We start from the raw sequence: 19,936 nt of genomic DNA, 5'->3' as shown, positions 1-19,936 counted from the left end.
ATAAAGCTCTTAAAAAATATTACAAAGCCATAGTAATGTTTTAAGTGTAGTATTGGTGAAGGAATTGAAAAATGGTTAGCAGTTGACCAGAAGAGAGAGCTCAGAGATAGACCCATATGCTCTCTATATATACACAATTTATATCCTATACATTCTGTTTTGTTTTGTTTTGTTTTGTTTTTTTGAGGAAGATTAACCCTGAGCTAACATCCGTGCCCATCTTCCTCTACTTTATACGTGGGACGCCTACCACAGCATGGCGTGCCAAGCAGTGCCATGTCCACACCTGGGATCCAAGCAAACCCCAGGCCACCGAAGAGGAACATGTGCACTTAACCACTGCTCCACCAGGCCAGCCCCATATACATTCTTAATAGTTCTTTCAGTAAATCTCTTTGCCTGAAAATATTTGTTTGCATCCTTTCTCCTGAATATTAATTTAGTTAGGTACAGAATTCTACTTCGGCATTATGTCCCTTAGCTCCGCAGATACTGTTGCATTGTCTTCTAACCTCTCATTTTACTGCTGAGAGGTCTATTAGCAGGCTAGTTGCACTTCCTTTCGGCTATTCTATCTTTTCTTGATGTTTAAGATTTTTGTCTTTTCTTTGGAATTCGAGGTAGAGATTTTATTTTTATTTATCCTACTTAACACTTGGTGTACTTCCTCTTTCTAAGGATTCATGGCATACACCAATTCTGGAAATTTCTCATCTGTTATATTTTCAAATATCGCCTTAGAAACATTCTCTCCATTTTTTCTCTCCTGGATCTCCTGTCAGGCATCTCTCATTGTGCTTCATTCAGGTTACTCTGCTCAATTTCACTGGTTTAGTACCTGCTCTAATTCACTACTATTTTCTTCACCTGTGTCTAATCTGCTTTTTATTCACCACATGTATTTCTCTTTTAATTTCAGTGACTTTATTTTTCATTTCTAGGCATTATATTTGTTTTTTATATCAGATACACTATTCCTTTTTCACAGTGATTTTTTTCTCTAGTTGTAGTTCTTTGTATCTCTCATCATTTAAAGATACTAGTTTTATAATCTCTTTCAGAATATTCTATTTTATCAAGTGTCCTAAATTTGTCAGTACTCTTCTTTGTTCATGACACAGTCTTTTCTCATGTGTTTTGTAATTTTTGATTGTGTGTAGATCTCGAATGACAATTGTTAATTCTCTGAGGATCCCATGTGAAGTTGTGGATTGCGGGAATATGCCTCCAAAGAGACTTTGTGCATGCCTCTGCCAGATACCCCAAGGGTACCTTGGAAATTTTCATACCATTCAGATATTTTTTTTTTTTGAGGAAGATTAGCCCTGATTATCTACTGCCAATCCTCCTCTTTTTGCTGAGGAAGACTGGCCCTGAGCTAACATCCATGCCCATTTTCCTCTTCTTTATATGTGAGACGCCTACCACAGCATGGCTTTTGCCAAGCCCTGCCATGTCCACACCCGGGATCCGAACCAGCGAACCCTGGGCCGCTGAGCAGCAGAACGTGCAAACCCACCTGCTGCGCCACCAGGCTGGCCCCCATTCAGATAATTTAAAATTGATCCTGAATCACCACATGGTTTGGTGATTTTCTTCTCTCACCAGTGATTTTTTTTTTTCCCTCACCCAGACAGAATCCCTGGACCTTGCTCTCTTTCTGGCTTGTGGATAGTTTTTCAGCCCCCTTTCGTGGTACTTAGAATCCTTTGAAGGGTCCTGGCTTTAAACATGGATCTCAGTTCTACTCCCTGCTACACCCAAGTCCAGGGACTCATCATCTGTTGATATGTAAGAAAAATCTAAACTCCTGGCTGTTAGGGTCTATTTCCGGGTCCCCTCACAGCCTCTAGGGCTACCTAAGTGTCCGCCTACAATTACACTCTGCTTTGGCTTCCAGATCTCTTTTCTTTCTGGTATATGGGAATTTCCTTTCTTTTCTTCTGAGCCCAGGCATGTAATACGAGCCAGAATGCAAAGTGCTGAAAGACTAATGGGATCATGTCAACAGGACACAGGAGCCTGATTGAAGGCACTCTTGCTGGTCAGTTTTGGGACAACTTGTGCATCAAAAATAATAATGACTACAATGGACTAACACATTAAATAAAAAAGAAAATGACCCATGAGTTTGTAAAGATACTCAGAGAAAGGGGAAAAAAAGGAAAGAGTTTTTTTGTTTTTTTACAGACTTTCGACTTTTCTTTAGCTTTGACATTTTTCAAAATAAAAGAGGAAATTAAAATTGAATCTCACTCAGCATTTTTGGGGGGAAATGGTTCTACATTAGCTTAGTCCACATGTCGCCAAACTCAGAATTCCAGATACTGATTCTTTTAGGAAACAAACAAATTTTTAAAATGTCTTTCTGGCAATCCGTTGTTAATATCTCAAGGCTTCTGAGTATAAGAAATCTTATTCAATGAAGTGTGATTCAGGTCTTCAATTTAGGATTTTTTTTTCCTACTATAACCTTTTTTCCTAATTTCAGCTGAATGCAATCTCTCCATTTATTCAGCCAATATTAACTGAATCGCCCAGGGTCAATCTCAAAGATAGGTGCTAGAGATTCAAAGACAAGACAATCTAGCAGGGAAGACCAGCAAGGAAGTAGGCAGTTATAGTGTATTTAGTGCCATATAGAGATTAAACAGAGTTTTAAGAATATAAAAGTAATTTATTAGAACGTGGTTTGTACAGTATGATAAATATACAAGATGATGTGCTTTCAATCTCTTAAAGAAGTAAACATAAAATAACTTACACCTAACACCATTAAAAATATAAGCTGGAATGAAAAAACAAGATTTTGTTTGCGAGGCAGGAGAACTTTGGGGATCTTAAGGTTTCTGCCACAAACTGCTTTATGTAGCTTTTTTCCTCCTCTTATCTTTTACTCTGGCAACAGAGTGAGAGAGCTACTGTCTTCGATAAGATTCCCCAAGAAACAGACTTTGAAATAGAGATTTGCATGCAGGAGGTTTGAATGAGGGAGTGTGCTCAGGAAGAACCCCTGTGAGGGAGTGAGGGAAGCAAGATCGGGCAGAGGGAGTCGTGGGACTGCGTGCGATGCAGCTGCACAGGAGGCCTGGAGCTGAAATGACCTTCAGAATTGTGCTGAACTGAGGCAAGGGGACCAGGCTTTTTTCCCTGGCACCAACAGTCGTTGAGGGCAGGCCGACCCCAGGGAAGAGGCATAACTTTGGTGAGGCAATTCCCTTCAGTGGGCCAGCTCCCAGAAAGAGCAGTAGCTGTGAACCTTCAGCAGCAGGCACTCCCAGGAACCAGGGAAATGAATGCCTCCTTTTGAAGGGGACATCTGGGCAGTGCGCAGAATACATTACACCAAATAAGGTTTTTCCATAATTAGCTCAAACTGCTTGAGCAGCAAAAGCAGAACTTTAAAGCTGGGTATTTCTCTTCTGGGAAGCAAGTTCCCCAAGGACAGTTTGTGACCTATTCAGACCAACAGAAGAGAGCAAGCCCATTGGAAAAGAGCTAATTACAAGTTGAGACTCAAGGTGAGTTAATGCACGGGGTTATTCATTCATTTAGTAAATGTCTACGTAGCATCACCTGGAAAAAAGCTCACCAAAGAGGGAGCTAGAGACTGGGTTGTAGTCACAGCTCTGTCACTGAAAATGGGGTATTTGAGCAAATCGTTTATCATCCCTGGACTTCTGTTTCTTTTCCTGTACAATGAGAAATGTGGACTAAATGATATATTAGTTAGAAATATTTTAGCTGTGAGAAACAGAAACCACCTTTAGCTAGGTTGTGAGAGAGAGAGAAAAGGAAATTGGTTTAAGGAGTAAATCTGTGTCTCCCAGACTCGGACTGGGTTGGAGCTGGGCTTCAGGAACAGACTGCAGTGCTATAGGCAATCCAGGGGCGCCCGCCACCCCTACCTCTGCACTTGCTTCATTCTTCACTATTGCTGCAGTTCAGCTCACTCTGTTTTTCAGTTCACATGAGGAAAATAACTACATACAGTAGCTCCTGAGTTTCATCTCCTCTTTTCAAGAGAGCAGCCGCACGCAGGCTAAAATATCCTTGGTCCCAATTTCAGACTGTCTGAGAACAGAATTTATTGGCAGTATTTATGTGAAGGGTGCAACCTCTGATTCAAACAACTGTGTGTGGGTGAGGGACTCAGTAGGGGGAGGAGGAGAAGTTTCCAGAAAAGATTTAGGAGCATGCTTGTCAGCAGCCAAGATGTCCAACCAAGATGCTATTATCTCTAAAATCCCATGATTTGATTAAACAACTACCTAAGTAAAATTTGATTCACTTCTCACTGATCTGTATATGATGCTTTAAACTGTCATTTAGGAATTATAATGGTTAGTTAAAATACATAATTGTGAATGGAAATTTGACAATTAAATGAGGGAGGCTGAAGCCTAAAACTCTCAGGAAAATGCATTGACAACTTCACTTTTCTATTTAGACCCAGACAAAACTGACAGTGTTTACCTAGTAATAACATATCAAGAAGTATTCAGGGGCTAGCCCAGTGGCATAGTGGTTAAGTTCGCCCATTCCACTTTGGCAGCCCAGGATTCACCAGTTCTGATCCTGGGCGTGGACCAACACACCGCTCATCAAGCCATGCTGCGGTGGCATCCCACTTGGAAGAACTAGAAGGACTTACAACTAGGATATACAACCATGCACTGGAGCTTTGGGGAGGGAAAAAAAAGGACAATTGGCAATAGATGTTAGCTCAGGGCCAATCTTCTTCACCAAAAAGCATTTTTTAAAAAAGGAAGTATGCAAGGAACATTTTTAGAGGGCGAAAATGTTGAGTGGTTTTCTCATTGTGCATGTGTATGTGTATGTAAGGAAGAGTGGCCCTGAGCTAACGTCTGCTGCCAGTCCTCTTCTTTTTGCTTGAGGAAGATTGTCCCTGAGCCAATCTTGCTCTATTTTGTATGTGGGATGCTGCCACAGCATGGCTTGACGAGCAGTGTAAGTCTGCATCCAGGATCCAAACCTGTGAACCCCAGGCTGCCACAGTGGAGCATACAAACCTAACCATTATGCCACCAGGCTGGCCCCAGAAATGTTGAGTATTTAAACCACTTGGACTACAGATGGTTTTTCCCAATTTGTGATTGGTGTATGGCTTAGACTAATTTCTTTTTTTTTTTTTTTCTGCTTCATCTCCCCAAATCCCCCCGGTACATAGTTGTATATCTTAGTTGCAGGTCCTTCTAGTTGTGGCATATGGGACGCCACCTCAACGTGGCCTGACGAACAGTGCCATGTCCGCGCCCGGGATCCGAACCCTGGGCCGCTGCAGTGGAGCACGCTAACTTAACCACTCAGCCACGGGGCCAGCCCCCTAGACTAATTTCTGATATTCACTTATGATGAAGGTCATATTCTATAACCAGGAGTTATAAGGAGTGTCATAAGAGTTTGCGAAGTGATTGACAGAAACAGCCCACTGACCTAGGGTGAGGATTCAGTCTCCTTTTTTAAGTAGAGGGCACAGCTCATCTGCACTAGAGCAGGGGACCCAGCAGTGTTTCCAGTCCTGGGTGCAAACTTCAAAGCTGCCAATGAAATGACCTGACTGGGAGGATGATCCAATCAGTTCCTTCAAGACCAGTCCTCGTCATCTCAGGGAACTTTATACCACATTAATCCTTCTGGACTGTTCTGGAGACTCTCACTACATGACTGACTGGGGATGATGCACTGGAGAAGCTGATATTGTTTCACTCGGTCTTGCCATAGATACTCAGGAAAGCGCTAAGGTCGCTTAAAGATGAATCAGTATCAGCTCCTTTGAGCAATCCCTGAGCAAGAGCACGCCAGGGGGCTCTCTAAGTTCTGTTCCTTTATCAGATAGTCACTGATGGAAAGAAATAGAGAAATGCATAATTATTTGGCAATTTCGTGACAAGCTAGAGCAGTAGTTGGCAAACTATGGTCATCAGGCCAAATCCAGCCCCTCAGCTGTTTTCGTAAATAAAGTCTAATCGGAATACAACCATACCTGTTCGTTTACGTGTTGTCTGTGACTACTTTCTTGCTACAGCAGCACACTGGAGCAACAGTGAGTAGTTGTGACAGAAACGATATGACCCATAAAGACTAAAATATTAACTGTCTCATTCTTTACCTAAAATGTTTGCCAACCCATCATCTAGAAACAAGTTAATTTCCTCATACTATCTGTGTTGGCAATCAAGAGCATTCCAATTTGCCACACAATTATATACAATTCTGCTTTTAAGGACTTATGTTTTCTAAATGTGTCTTCTCATATCAACTTGTCTCAAAAGCATGATTTAGAAAAGATGTTCTTTTCAATAAATGGTAGTGGATAAATAGGATATCAATACGAAAAAAAATCTTGGGCCATATCTCCCACCATACTAAAAAATCTACTCCAAGTGTGTAGATCTAAACATAGAAAACAACAAACCTTTTAAAGGAAAACATAGGAGAATATCTTCATGACTTTGGGGTAGGCAGCATTTCTTAAGTAGGACACAAAAAAGCATTAACTATAAAGGAAAAAATTAATTAATTGGACTACATTAAACTTAAGAACCTCTGTTTGCCAAAGACACATTAAGAAAGTGAATAGACAAGCTACAGAGTAGAAGAAGATATCTGCAATACATATATCTGATTCGTATCCAGAATATGTAAAGAATTCCTCCAAGTCATTATACAAAAGACATGTAATAGAAAAATGGGCATAAGACTTGAATAGATATCTTCAAAGGCAGATACCTAATTAGCCAATAAACCTGTGAAAAAGGTGTTCCACTAGTAGATTACTCATCATAGAAATGGAAAATAGTGCAAGGCACTATTATCACTCCATGCCCACCAGAATGACTAAAATGTAAATGACAGATAATACCAAGAGTTGTCAGGGATGTAGAGCATCTAGAACTTTCATACATTGCTGATAGGAATGAGAATTGGTACAACTTTGGAAACTGTCAGTATCTACTGAAGCTGGACATATGCATGTCCTATGACCCAACATTTGCACTCTGAGGTATCGAACTGTGTCAACCAAAAGACATATACAAAACAATGGTCACAGCATTACTGTTTGTATTAGCCCAAACTGGAAATAAGTATGAGGTTATTAGTAATGTTCTATGTATTGATCTAAGTGGGGATTGCACACTGTTCACTTTGTGAAAATTCATTGAGCTTACACACTTGCAATGTGTGCCTTTCTATATATATGTATGTTATGCTACAATAAAAATTTTTATTTAAAGAGAAAGTGCAACTTATGTTAGATTATTAGCGCCTGCGATCTTGGCATAGTGATTTGAACACAACACATATTTGGAAAACAAAAAAACATTTTTGTTATTGATAAGAGTGTAGATTCTCCCAGTAAGTTGTAAGCCCACAGTCCTGTTCTATTTCAAGATTTAAAAATCATCAATTACTGTTTAACTAAATCTGGCACTAGGAAACTCCCTGATAGCAGCTTATGTATAAGCCCACATTTGTTGCTTATTCTGAATGTACCTCAATATCCTTTTCAGAGTAATAAAATTCTGACCATTTACACTAAAAATAAAGTCTGGTCATTTTTTCCAGGAACTGTAGCTCTTTATTACTTCCCTCCACAATAATGAACAAGTAAGCCTGAAAAATACGACTCAGTGAGATGGGTCGTTAACTATTGTACTCAGAACTTGGGCTGCTGTAATGTCATTTGCAAAACATCATGATGTGGCACACAGAATGCAGGAAAACAAAAGTTGTGGGTTGCCACAGCAACTGTAATGTAGGTATCTATTGGAATAAGATTTGATTATTTCTGCTTATGATCACTCTAATTCCTCTATGTTTTATTTCAATATGACTGAGTAGTGGTTGATACAAGAGTTACTTAGAAGTATTGAATTTCTATAAATGTAAGCTGTCAGCACATAATGCTCTGGTCATACACTTGCATTTACTTGGGTCATTTGTTTTAGGAATAACCCTGTTTTAAAAATACTTTTGACTTTTTTCTCAGAAAATATTTCCAAACAAGCAGCATATAACACTTACTTCCATCTGCAACATCACATTTACCTGGTAAGACCGCATGGCACCTTGATAGAATTCCTACTATAGGTGTAGAAAATGAAGTAGAAGGACAGGAGATAATAAATCCTTTAAGATCACAAAGCAAATCAGGACAGAACTATTACTGGAATTTTGCTCAGGATGAGCCATTCGCTAAGTGGTATTTTCATGAAACATGTGCTGTGGCCTGATTACTAGAGCACAGTTCTACGTTATTGGTGCCTGTGTATATTTGCCTCTATTCTCCAAGTTATACATGCTTGTTTGTGTGTCTCCTAGGTTGAAATGTTTCCAGGAGTACCTCACCTGAGACTGAATGTTCCGCTCATTTCTTCTGTCACTGAGTGTATTAGAGTTCTCCAGAGAAAGAGAACCAATATATAAAAATACTTATATTTATTACAGGAATTGGCTCATGCCAGTTATGGAGGCCAAGAAGTCCCATGTTCTGCCATCCCTAAGCTCGAGAACCAGGAAAGCTGCTGATGTAACTCAGACCCAGTCTGAAGTCCTGAGAATGGGGTGGAGGTGAGGGAGCCCCATGGTGTCAGTCCTGGTCAGAGTCTGAAAACCCAAGGAGGACCAGAGGCACCAATGTCCTAGGGCAGGAAAAGATAGATGTCTCACCTCAAACAGAGAGAGCAAATTCACCCTTCCTCCACCTTTTTGTTCTGTTCAGGCCCTCAATGGATTGGATGATGCCCACCTACATTAGTAAGGGAGATCTTCTTCACTCAGTCTACTGATTCAAATGCTAATCTCTCTGGCATGTGTCAGAGACACACCCAGAAATAATGTTTTATAGGCTATCTGAGCATCCTTTAGCCTAGTAAAGTTGACACGTGAAATTAACCATCACGCCCAGTCAAATCAATATTTATTAACACCCTCCATTACGCAAAGCACAGCACTAGACACTGTGCAAAATACAAAAGAAATGAGAAATGTAACCCTGCCTTCAGAGTGTACAATGTAATATTCTCTTGTGTGAGCACACTATCAGTGGGAAAAGAAAAAAGAGCTACCCCAGAATACCCGATCTCTTTTTCTGGAGGATGAAGCTTTCATGGACTACTTCTATTACAGGATGAAGAAGCTTCACGCCTAACAGAATATCCTCTGACTTCTTTGTTTCATTTTTTCTTCTCTACAAACAATTTCTAAAGTAAAGAGGAAAATATTTCTACTTACTTACAAAAATGAATTCTTATTTCTCATTTTTTCCCTCTATTTGCAGCCCTCTTTTTTCCTACTTCCGATCAGCTCTTTTCCATAGGTGAATTATGTGAGTTTAATACTTTATTAATTGTTAAATATTGGTATTGAAAAGAACATGGCAAGTTACCATTGATTCATATGTATTCATAAAGTCAGAAATCATTTAAAAACCAACAATCTACCTGAAGAATATTCATAATAAACATTGTATAAAGTTATTTTAGTGTGATGAGACAATTAGCAATATGAATAATATATCACTCCCTAAACCTTTCAAACAGCTCTGACTCATCATTACATAATGCTCACATGGATGAGTGCTCCTGGAAATTGTTTGAATTCATAAGAAAGCATAGCTAAGTTTTTCTACTTTAACGTCTACTCAAATTTCGATATTGGAATAGAATCTCATAATGCAAAGATAAAATGGATTTTTCACAAACATACACAAATAAAGTCAGGAGTTCTCAGCAATCCAAAAGTCCCTAAGTCCTAAGATAGAGTATTCCAGAGTAGGTAAGAACATAGGCTTTTGCCACTAGACTGCCTGGGCTGACTCCCAGCTTTCCCACTAGCTTTGTGTGCAGGGTCAGGCTATCTAACCTCTCTGTGCCTCAGTTTCCTCATCTGTATAGAGAGAACAATAGTCCCTACTTGTATTAATTAATACATTTTAACTATTTAGAACAGTGCCTGCTACTTGGTAAGTTCTTAAGATGTTAGCTATTATTTGCATTACTTGATAATGACGCTGAATCAAAGAAACCAGAGCTATTGCTGAATGAAATTTAAAACAGAAAATGAATGGAGATGAAGACTCTCACACATCACTGCCCTTGCCTTTGCATTTCTACTGCACGTCTATTGCAGACAAGTACCCCACAATCCTGTTTTGGCCTCAGATGACACACTATCTGATTCTTGTCCAGTTGTTTTATCTCAGCAGGCTTCTTTAGCAGAGTGACATGTGCACTGTTATGGAGACAGAAGAAGACACGAGTGTGGGACACCACACCCTTAATTCCTCAATACTATTCCCTGCAACTCCCTCAGAAAGACAGACACGGACAATGTCATTTTCTACCTTCATCCTACCACTTATCCAGTCTTTGCTTATTACTCTGCTTGCTACCAACCTTCCAGATTTGTCCTAGATTCAAGACTTTAGCCCTCTCCCCATGAAAGGTACAATAAGTGCTGACTGGGTTCTTAGCTAATGTAATTAAATCATTGTCGCTCCATCCATTTTCTTAAAATAGCAGATTACTTTCTCTCCTTTCTGGCACTGTTTCTTAGCTAATTTAATTGACTCATCATCACCTTACCCATTTACTTAAAATAGAAAATTGTTTCTTTCTTCTTCCTTTCTAGTCCTAAATGGAACTCAATTGACAGTAAAACACAATTGTTTCTTTCTTTCCTCTATTCCCACCTGACATTTTAATCTAATCTGGAGCATCTTCAAACTAGAATTAAATGTCATCAGAAAGACCCCCTTCTTTGGCCTTTCCTAATTACGCCTGGGGCATGGACCTCGCATGTTGGGATTGGGCATGTGTCTGCAGGATGAGTACTAGGGGAGGATGTATGAGGTCACAGCTGCCAACTTGGACAGCTGACTTTCCATTGATCTGACAAATGCAGCCTTTCTTATGATCAATATTATAAACCAGATCAAAAAATGAAATTTTCTACGTAAAACAAAAACTGCCCCAAAATGCCTTGTTACCATAGATGAACTATTCGTGTTCTGTTAAAACCACTCCCTCAACTTATACAATAGATCCTGTCCCCTCTCACCCGATAAGAGACATTGCTCCAGCAGTTCCTGCTCCCTAGCCCATGGAATCAATTTTTCACTCTCCACTAAATCATTTCTGTCAGCCTACAAGCATGATATTATTTCTACTGTCTTTAATAAAATGAACAAAAATCTCTTTTTGACCTACTTTCCACATCCATCTACTGCCCAATTTCTTTACAGTTAAACTCCTTAACAGCCATCTGTAAATTCTGTCTCCATTTTTTCTGTTCCCACTCTCTTTTGAAACTACTCCAATAAGGCTTTTGCCTACACCATTCCATCAAAACTGTTCTTGTCAAGACCATCAAGTGACCACATATTGATCATTCCAATGGTCAATTATCAGTCCTCATCTTACCTGACCAGGAGCATTTTATGACATTGATCACTCCCTCCTGCTTGACGTACTTTCTTCACTTGGCTTCCAGGATATGACACTGTCTTGGTTTTCCTTTTACCTCCCTAGCCATTACTTCTCAGTCTCTGGCTGACTTGGTCTCTTCTCTCTCTAACATTTTAATGTTAGATCGTTCAAGGCTCAGTCCTGGGCCCTCTCTTCCCTATCCACATTCACTCCCTCAACAATCTCATCTCTTCTCTGGGCTATAAATGTCACCTCTAATCTAACAACTCCCAAATGTATCTCTCCAGCTCAGACCTCCCTCTTGAATTCCTGACTTACATATCCAACTGCCTATTCAACATCTCCACTTATATATCTAATAGGAAACTCAAATTTTACAGGTCTCAAACAGAGCTTCAGGTCTTACTCTTCAAACCTGGCCCAACTGCAGCGTTCTCCATCTTGGTATCTTGGAAGTTCATGACCATCCCGTCTTTCCATCTGCTCAGGTCAAAAATCTTAGAAGAGACTTGACTCCTCTCTATCTCTCACATCCAATTTGTTGGGAAATCCTGTTTGGCTGTGCCTTCAAATATTACCAGAATCTGACTACTCACCACCTCTTTGGTGTTAAATAACAAAAAATTCAACTGAGTAAATTTAAATGTCAAATTAGCTTTATTTGATGATTCATGAATTGGGCAGAATCCCATCTGTCAATAAAAAGGAGCTCCAGCGAGCTGCAAAAGAGGAAAGGTTTTTAAAGACAGAGAGGGAGTAGGAGAAAAAAGAAATTATTAGCAAAGAAGTCATTGTTTCAGGCAAGGTCGCCGTAAGGGGAACAAAAGGAGTCTATCAACAGATTACCTCCTAACTGCTGACCAAGAAATTCCAGGTTGGCTCGTTAAAAGTCACATTCCTGGGTGCTTGAAACTGCAGTTAGGTTGGGTATTAAGTCTTGGTTTCTGATGTGGGACCTTAACATAAGTGACTCCATTTTGTGCCTGCTGTCTCCTTTTTAACATAGGTTACTACCCTTATCTGAGTCACCATCCACTTTCACCTGGACTAACCCAATAACCTCCTCACTATCTCTCTCCTCTAACCTAAACCCCATAGTCAGTAGCCAGAATGAGCTTTAAAAATGTAAGACAGATCATGTCATTTGCCTGTTCAAAATCCTCCAATCATTTCCTGCTTTACTCAGAGTAAAAGCCAAAACTCTTACAAAGGCTCAAAGTCCTATCTGACCTGGCATCCCATTATGTCTCTGACCTGATCTCTTTCTATGGTGCCTTTCACTCGCTGGCTTCCTTGTTGTTACTCTATTATTCCAGGCACGCTCTCACGTCAGGACTTGGTTCTGGCGATGCCCTCTGCCTGAAACGTTCTTTTCCTTAGCTAACTTCCCTAGAAGGACTAGAGTCCTTCACATCTTCCCTCAGTGAGGGGACCTTCTCAAAGGGACTTTCTCTACCTACTTGTTTACTACTACAACTATGCCCATGTGTGCATGCAACACTCACGCAGGTGCACACATATACCACCGGCACTTCTGATTATCCGTACCCTGCTCCATTGTTCCCTTTTTGCTGCAGTCCATCACCTGCTAATATGTAACATTTACTATAGTTACTATTTATTGTCAGTCTCTTCACTAAAATGTAAGCTCCTTGAGTGTAGAGATCTTTGTTTTGTTCCCAGATGTACATCAGTATACATATATTGAAGTATCTGTCACAATATATGTATTTGATAAATAGTTGATATATATCATAAAATGAAGTTATTTCCTTCTGATAAAGCCAAATGAGAACTTTTAAGTCCTGTCGTGGAGTGACTATTCTCCATATTCTAATGTGGAGTAAGCCCACACCCACCACTGGATCTGTTTGCCTTATTGAGCTACAAGTTAAGGCATCTTCTAGGACAAGAATTTTGAACTATGTTCATGATAGGAATTCTAACTGGGTAAAAGAAAAGTGGATTATGCAGCCCCGAGAAGAAGTCTGGCATGATCTCAAGGAAAGAAGCATGGCATGATAAACCAAACTCAGTGACAAGGGCTGAGATTTTAAGAGGATTTCTGGGTGTGTGCAATGCCTCTGACCCGACCTCCCCCACAGGCTCTATCGCCGTCCTCATCACCAGCATGGCTGTATAAGGACAGGAAAGTGTGTGGATAATACCAAAGACTTCTTACTAAAGGCTCCTTAAACTGTGTAACACCTCAGGCCTCAAGCAGCCCCAACGTGAGATTCTGCAAGAGGACAGAACACAAGGAAAAGGAAATTGTTTCCGTACTCATTTTAGAAAAGAAAGGTGAGCACTAGCAGCCTAGGGCAGAGTGGTGGTGACAGTGAAGCGAGCTGATGGCTGCAGAAGATAGGGTGACTGAAGCAGAAGCAGGAGCCACAGCAGGACGTTCGACAGTGGAGTAGGACAGAAGATCAGGGCACACAAAAGTAGTATCCAGTAGAATGACTGCATCTGGGCCAGCAGAGCCCATGTGGAAGGGCCAAGAGAGCACCTTGGGCAGCAGCAGCGGCATAAGCAGCAGTCTGAGGGAGGGGAAATGGGGGTCCAGGTGAGGCAGCTCTGATAGGTACAGTGGGTGCAGAGTGTAAAGCCGCGGCCCCTGTGTGGACAGTGACTCAGGTGGAGCACGGAGTGGCAGTTGAGAGTAGAGCTGTGGTGCCAGCTCAGGCAGCAGCCTCCTGGGAGTCTGCAGTGTTGGCCCAGAGCCCAGCAGAGCCGAGAGCAAAGTGAAAGCAATGCCATATACAGTGGCCTCACGTCATTTGTGACACTATGAGACAACCTCCAAAAGCCTCAGAGAGATGTCTGTAAGAGAGAAGAGAGGTCTCAGGTTTTACAGTTATGTGTGTGAGAGCTTCCAAACCAATGGAATTTGGTCCTCACTATTAAGGCGACTTCATTTGTATCCACAAGTCAGGGAGTTTTAGGAACATTCGGAATTACAAACTCGTTTGTGACTAAAAGAAACTATCTCATGCAGTAGCAAAATTTCTGAAAAACAAGCAAAAGACTAATCCTGTAGGTGATTGAATTACAAGGCAAATTGAATTCACAACTCTACAGGATCTCTTTTGGTCAAGTTAGGGCATTAAGAAGAAGAGAGACTTTAAAAATTGGTATGAGGACTCTCTGGGCAAATCTGAATGAAGCTTGGTCCTTGAGCTTTAAATTCTGCCAAGCTTTCTTTGCCAGTAGAAGCAGCCCTTCTCCCCTGCCTGTACGGGTCAGTCTCCGCTTGCCTGAAGAACCTGACAGAGTGGCTTTGCAGAAGACAGAGCCTCCTCAAGACCTATCCCCATCACCTCTCATTGTTTCTCGACCTATAACAGACTTATATCCTGACGGGCCTCAGGAGGTCAGTTACAAAATGACCTATGAGAAGGAATCAAATACACCAAAAGAATAGCAAGATTTTGCCAATTTTGATTGATAAAAACATGTGGAATATGTTTGGGATCTTAAGACTATTAGATCAGGGTAGAAAGAATGTAAAGGTGGATCAGATCAACTTTCTTGATATGGGGACATGAAGCAATTCTAAAATTGCTTCTAAAAATTCTAGACCTGATATGTTAGGTCAAGAAACTGAGAGCGGCTTTAACAGTTTGCTTTGTTGTTCACTGAACCCTGGAACCAAAGGATGATAAACTCCTGGCGTGGCAAGGACTAAGCAGCAATGCTTAATTGCCAAAGACAAGATGGGTGTGGTTAACGTAATGGACAGCTAAGCTGAAATAGTAATCAGAACAAGTTGACCCATAGAGATCTTTGGTGTTGACCAATTGCTTGTGGTGTCCCCAGTTCTGAATTAGACAGTCTACTGAAGTCTTACTTTAGTATAGTAATTTAGTGCCATTTGTATTTACTGTGATTTGAATAAGCAGGAAACTCTAGGCCTAATGAGCAGAAGTCTAACTTGAATTACACAATACAGTGTCTTGTCCCCTGAACAAATTTCCAGGCTTAAGCTCATTCACAACCCCAGAGCCCCTTGAATAAATGGAAGACCAAGTTCCCCCGAGGAACAATCCTGATACACAGCCAAAAGTAGATACTGTGAATCTTTCTCCTAACCTTCCCCAAAGGAAGCTGCAGTCATTTACTGGGGTGACGTACATTGGGGAAGGTGGAATAACCAAACTTTGTGGAGATTATAGGACACTGGCTCTGAACTGGCACTAATTCCTAGAGGACCAACGCACCACCTTGGTCCACCAGTCAGAGCAGGGGCTTATGAAGGTCAGGTGTTTACTGGAGTTTTGGCTCTGGGCCACTTCATAGCAAGCTCTGTAGGTTCTTGAATTCACCCCATGGTTATTTCTCTAGTTCTGCCATGCATAGTTGGAACAGACATACTCAGTAGCTGGGCAATAGCCCCACATTGGTTTCCTGACTCTTGAAATAAAGGTTATTACAGTAGGAAAGGCCAAATGGAAGTCACCACAAACTTGCCTCTACTTACCAAATAGATACTCATTCTGGTTTGCTTCTCTGACCAAACCCTGACTGATACAAATACTCAGACCATTTTAAAGCTTTCTTGGGGGTACTAACATGATTCTGGCTACATATTGTTAGAGAGAAATATGAAATAAAGAAGACTGATGACTTGGTCAGTGCAGCAGCTGACCAGTCAAGAGGGGACACCATCACCATCAGTAATATTCATGATAATTTTAAAGAAGATCCCTTTATAAGATGTGGTCTTATAAAGAGGTAGGACTTTATAATTATGAAATCTAACTTCCGCATTTGGTAGCTCCTGACTCAATGTCAGGTTGAGTACATTTGTTTTATAAAACTAAAATTGAACATTAATTTATAGAATTTAATTTTATTTTCGACTTTTATATTTCAGTCTCCATTGCAACTTTTCTTACCAAGTATAAAAGTGAGAAGTTCTATTTCTTTGGGTTATTGAAATCTGGTGGCTTTCAAATGTGGTATAGTTCACCAGTTTCCAGAATTCTAGAATTGAAGGTGGTACAAAGAAGTTTGGAAAAGGAAATTTTAGGATTAACAATGGCAGCCATTATTATACTGATATTAAGTTATTGCCTTGATCTTGGACTTGTGGTCTCCAGAACTGAGAGAAGATAAATTTCTGTTGTTTAGACCACGCAGTCTGTAGTATTTTGTTACGGCAGCCCAAACAGACCAGTACAATCCTGAAGTTCTCGATGTTCCAGGATGCTAAAGTCTATGTGGAGCAAAATCAGCTATATGGATCCAATCTGTCATCCCTAGAATTAGCAAAGATTGCATAGACGCATAATGACCTTTTCTAAATCGGACTGTGAAACAAGCTCATTAAATAGCGTTGTAAAGGAGAGAAGGTGGTACATGTAATACTGTCAAATTATTGTGATTGATCTCAAAAATTTTTTCTTTCATTTAATATTTACTAGGCATTAATACCCTATACAATTTCCCCCTGTATCCTGTAATTTAATTTACTATGTAGTTGTTTTTTACTAATGTAAGAAAACTTTGAGCTCTGACCTAAAGTAGTTTTCTTTTTTAAAGGAAAGAGAGAAAACTATACACAACACCCAGATTTAATACATTTTCATTTTACCATATTTCCTTTGAATATTCCTTTTCTTCTTTTCAGAAATAAAACCTTTCAGATAGCTTGCAATTGATTTTTGTCCAATGACCTAGTAACCAGAAGTGTGGCCAAACATCCTACTTGTTCTAACAGCAATTCTGTTGCCTTCTTTTAATTTCTTATAATTCATTTCCTTTGCTTATTCTGTTGCCCAGACTAAGGCTTCTACTACAATATTCCCTGGAGAGCAGTAAAGGTAGTCATCTTTGTCCTATTCTTGTCTTCACAGGAAAGTCTTCTAACGTTTCACTACTAATAATGACATTTGTTGCAGAGTCTGGTAGAGCCCTGTATCAGCTATCAGCCAATTTGAAAAATATCAGTCACTTTAGGTATGTCAAACAGAGAGAAGTTAACACAGGGGATTAATTACAAAATTGTTGAAAAGACAAAGGAGCAAAGAGGTGAAAGTGGTCACACAGAGCTCAGGAATGCTGTGCTTCTGGGCAGCCGGGGTACAGCTGGTGCAGCTGCTGCTGCTGCTAGAGCCAGAAACAAATGGCTTCTCTCCCTTTGCTACTTTTTAAATCTTCACCATCGTCTTTCATAGGCAGAACCTAACCAAACTGTAGCAAGTAAGCATGGGAAATATATTTGTCAGGTTTCCAGCCCCCTGCGATAGAGATGAGAAAACTCCCAAGTGCTGAAATGAAGCTGACAGCTAAAAGTCAAAAAAGCTATACAATATCCTTCTTCAGATTAGGAAAGCTTCTGCCCATTCATAGTCTTCTAAGAGTTTGTTCATGTTTGCTTTTTCTGTACCTAATGAGATGATAAAATGGCTTTTCTTTTTTAATCATTTAATAAGGACAATAATGAATTATGTTGAAAACTTTCTCATTGTTGAATCTGCTTTGCATTTCTGCTGTAAAACCTCCTTGGTCATGATGTATTTATAAACAAATATATGTTTTCCGTATAGGTATACATATGCTAGATTTTATTTGCTAACATTTTGTTTGGGCTTTTCATCTAGGTTTACCAGCAGGATTGACTTTTAATTTTCCTTGCTCCATTCTGTTCTTATGTAATTTTGTATCAAAGTTATATCAGTTTGTGTCTTTTCCCTACTTTTACATTCTCTGGAAATTAACTGTTATTTGAAGTTTAGTTTTTAAAAAAATCTCCTAAACCTAAACCTAGTGCTTTAAATAATGGTGTTTTAGATTAATGGTTTATGTTCATTCATATTTTCTCTTTCTTTTTGAATCTGTTTCTGGAATTAATGTTTTTCTAGAAAATTATCTTCTTTAAAGCCTTTCAAATTTAGTAGCATTAAACTGTTAACAGTATTTTACTATAATTTTTTAAATCCCAACTCTGTTAATTAGCTTTTGCTGCAAAACATAGTGGCTTCACATTTATTATTGTTAGAATTCCGTGGGTTGGCTGAACGGTCTCTTCTGTTCTGGGCCAGTTTGGCTGCGACTGAATGGTCTGATTTAATATGATCTTTCTCTGGTGGTTGGCAGGCTGATCAATCTAGAAAGGACTATCTGAAGTTGTCTTTTCTTTTACTTGTGAGTTTAGTCAGCTCACACTCTCTGTGATTTCTGACATATTTGAATTTATTGCTATGTCCTATTTTGTGCTTTTTATTTGTCTCTTCCTTTTTGCCTTCTGCTGTAGTAATTAACTTTTCTTTACTCTTACTTTATTTTAAAATTATACATTTTACATCTATTCTTTTAGCGGTTACTGGGAATTTTATCCTGCATACATGTCTTTAAAACATCTCAAGTTTAAAACTATGTCTACCCTCTTCCTGACTAATTCTCATCACTCTCTTTCTGCCTAACTCTCATTAACTTCCATATTATCATTCTCTCATATTTTGGTTTATTTTTAAATATTCTATATGTTGACTAGGCTGTACATAGTAAAAAAAATTGTACGTTTTTTGAAAGCTACAAAAAGCTATATAGTGAAAGGTTTCTGCCTATCTCAGTCCTTTGTCTCAAGGCCTCCTCCCCAGAGGCACGCATTAGTACCAGTTTCTTGTATATCCACCCATAGCTAGTGTGTGCATATATAAGCATATAAGGTGTATACATATTTTTTCCTTTCTGATGTAAATGGAACATATGACCCACACTGTTCTACATATGGTTTTTTATCAAAAACTACTTCTTCAAGATTATTTCATATCAGTACATATAGAGCTTCCTCATTCCTCATAATAATTGATATGATTATTTACAATAATATAAATTATATTTTATATTATACACATAAATATATAATAATATTATGGCTTTATAATTCTTATAACAGCTATTATATGCATGTAGTATAATATATTTAACGAATCACCTGTGTCCTATGGCTATTTAGGTTGTTTAATGTTTTTTGCTATGACAATATTGTAGTGAGCATGTTTGTATAGACCTCATTTTGCACATACATGTATATATCTGTAGTATAAATTCCTCAGAGGGCATGTATGTTTTAATTTCAATAAATTCTTCTCCAAATGCATTTCACTGTCTTCCTATAGCTGTCCCATTAAAACGTTCTGTTATGGACTCAACACCCGAGTTAGTCATTTTTGTTGTTGTTTCACTAAGTCAATGTTTTCCAGCCCTTTGATCACCCTTGTTTCTTGCGTCTTACTCTTGCTTAGTTCAGTTTTCTTTTTGGTAAGAAAGTTCTTTCCTTGCGGGTCTGTGAGAGACGGACTCCTGTAATCAGCTTTTCTGAAATGTCTTTGTTTCTCTTTCACCTGTGAATTAGTTTCACTTCATATGGAATTTTATTCTGATAGTTGTTTTCCTTCAGCACTTTGAAAGTATTATTCTTTGCTTTCTATAGATGCTACTGATATATCTGTTGTTAATGAAATTGTTCCTCCGAG

The 19,936-nt window shown here is 39.3% G+C and overlaps 1 protein-coding gene across 10 annotated transcripts in view; it reads left to right on the top strand.

Annotated features, from left to right (window-relative positions):
• Positions 1-3,015: 3,015 nt before the first annotated feature.
• Positions 3,016-19,936, top strand: part of CDC42SE2 (CDC42 small effector 2) — a 135,857-nt gene continuing 118,936 nt past the window's right edge. For 2 of the 10 annotated variants that reach the window (XM_070571217.1, XM_070571246.1), the window contains exon 1: positions 3,045-3,521. The gene's annotated coding sequence lies outside the window, so the exon portion shown is untranslated. Of the gene's footprint in view, positions 3,522-19,936 lie in introns of all 10 variants that reach the window. The other 8 variants (XM_070571237.1, XM_070571243.1, XM_070571229.1 and 5 more) reach the window with 8 other exon arrangements.

The sequence above is a fragment of the Equus przewalskii genome, chromosome 13, assembly GCF_037783145.1.
Source record: "Equus przewalskii isolate Varuska chromosome 13, EquPr2, whole genome shotgun sequence".
Classification (NCBI taxonomy): Eukaryota; Metazoa; Chordata; class Mammalia; order Perissodactyla; family Equidae; genus Equus; species Equus przewalskii.
The sequence above is the reverse complement of the archived record's forward strand: the minus strand, read 5'-3'. Positions and strand labels throughout refer to the sequence as shown.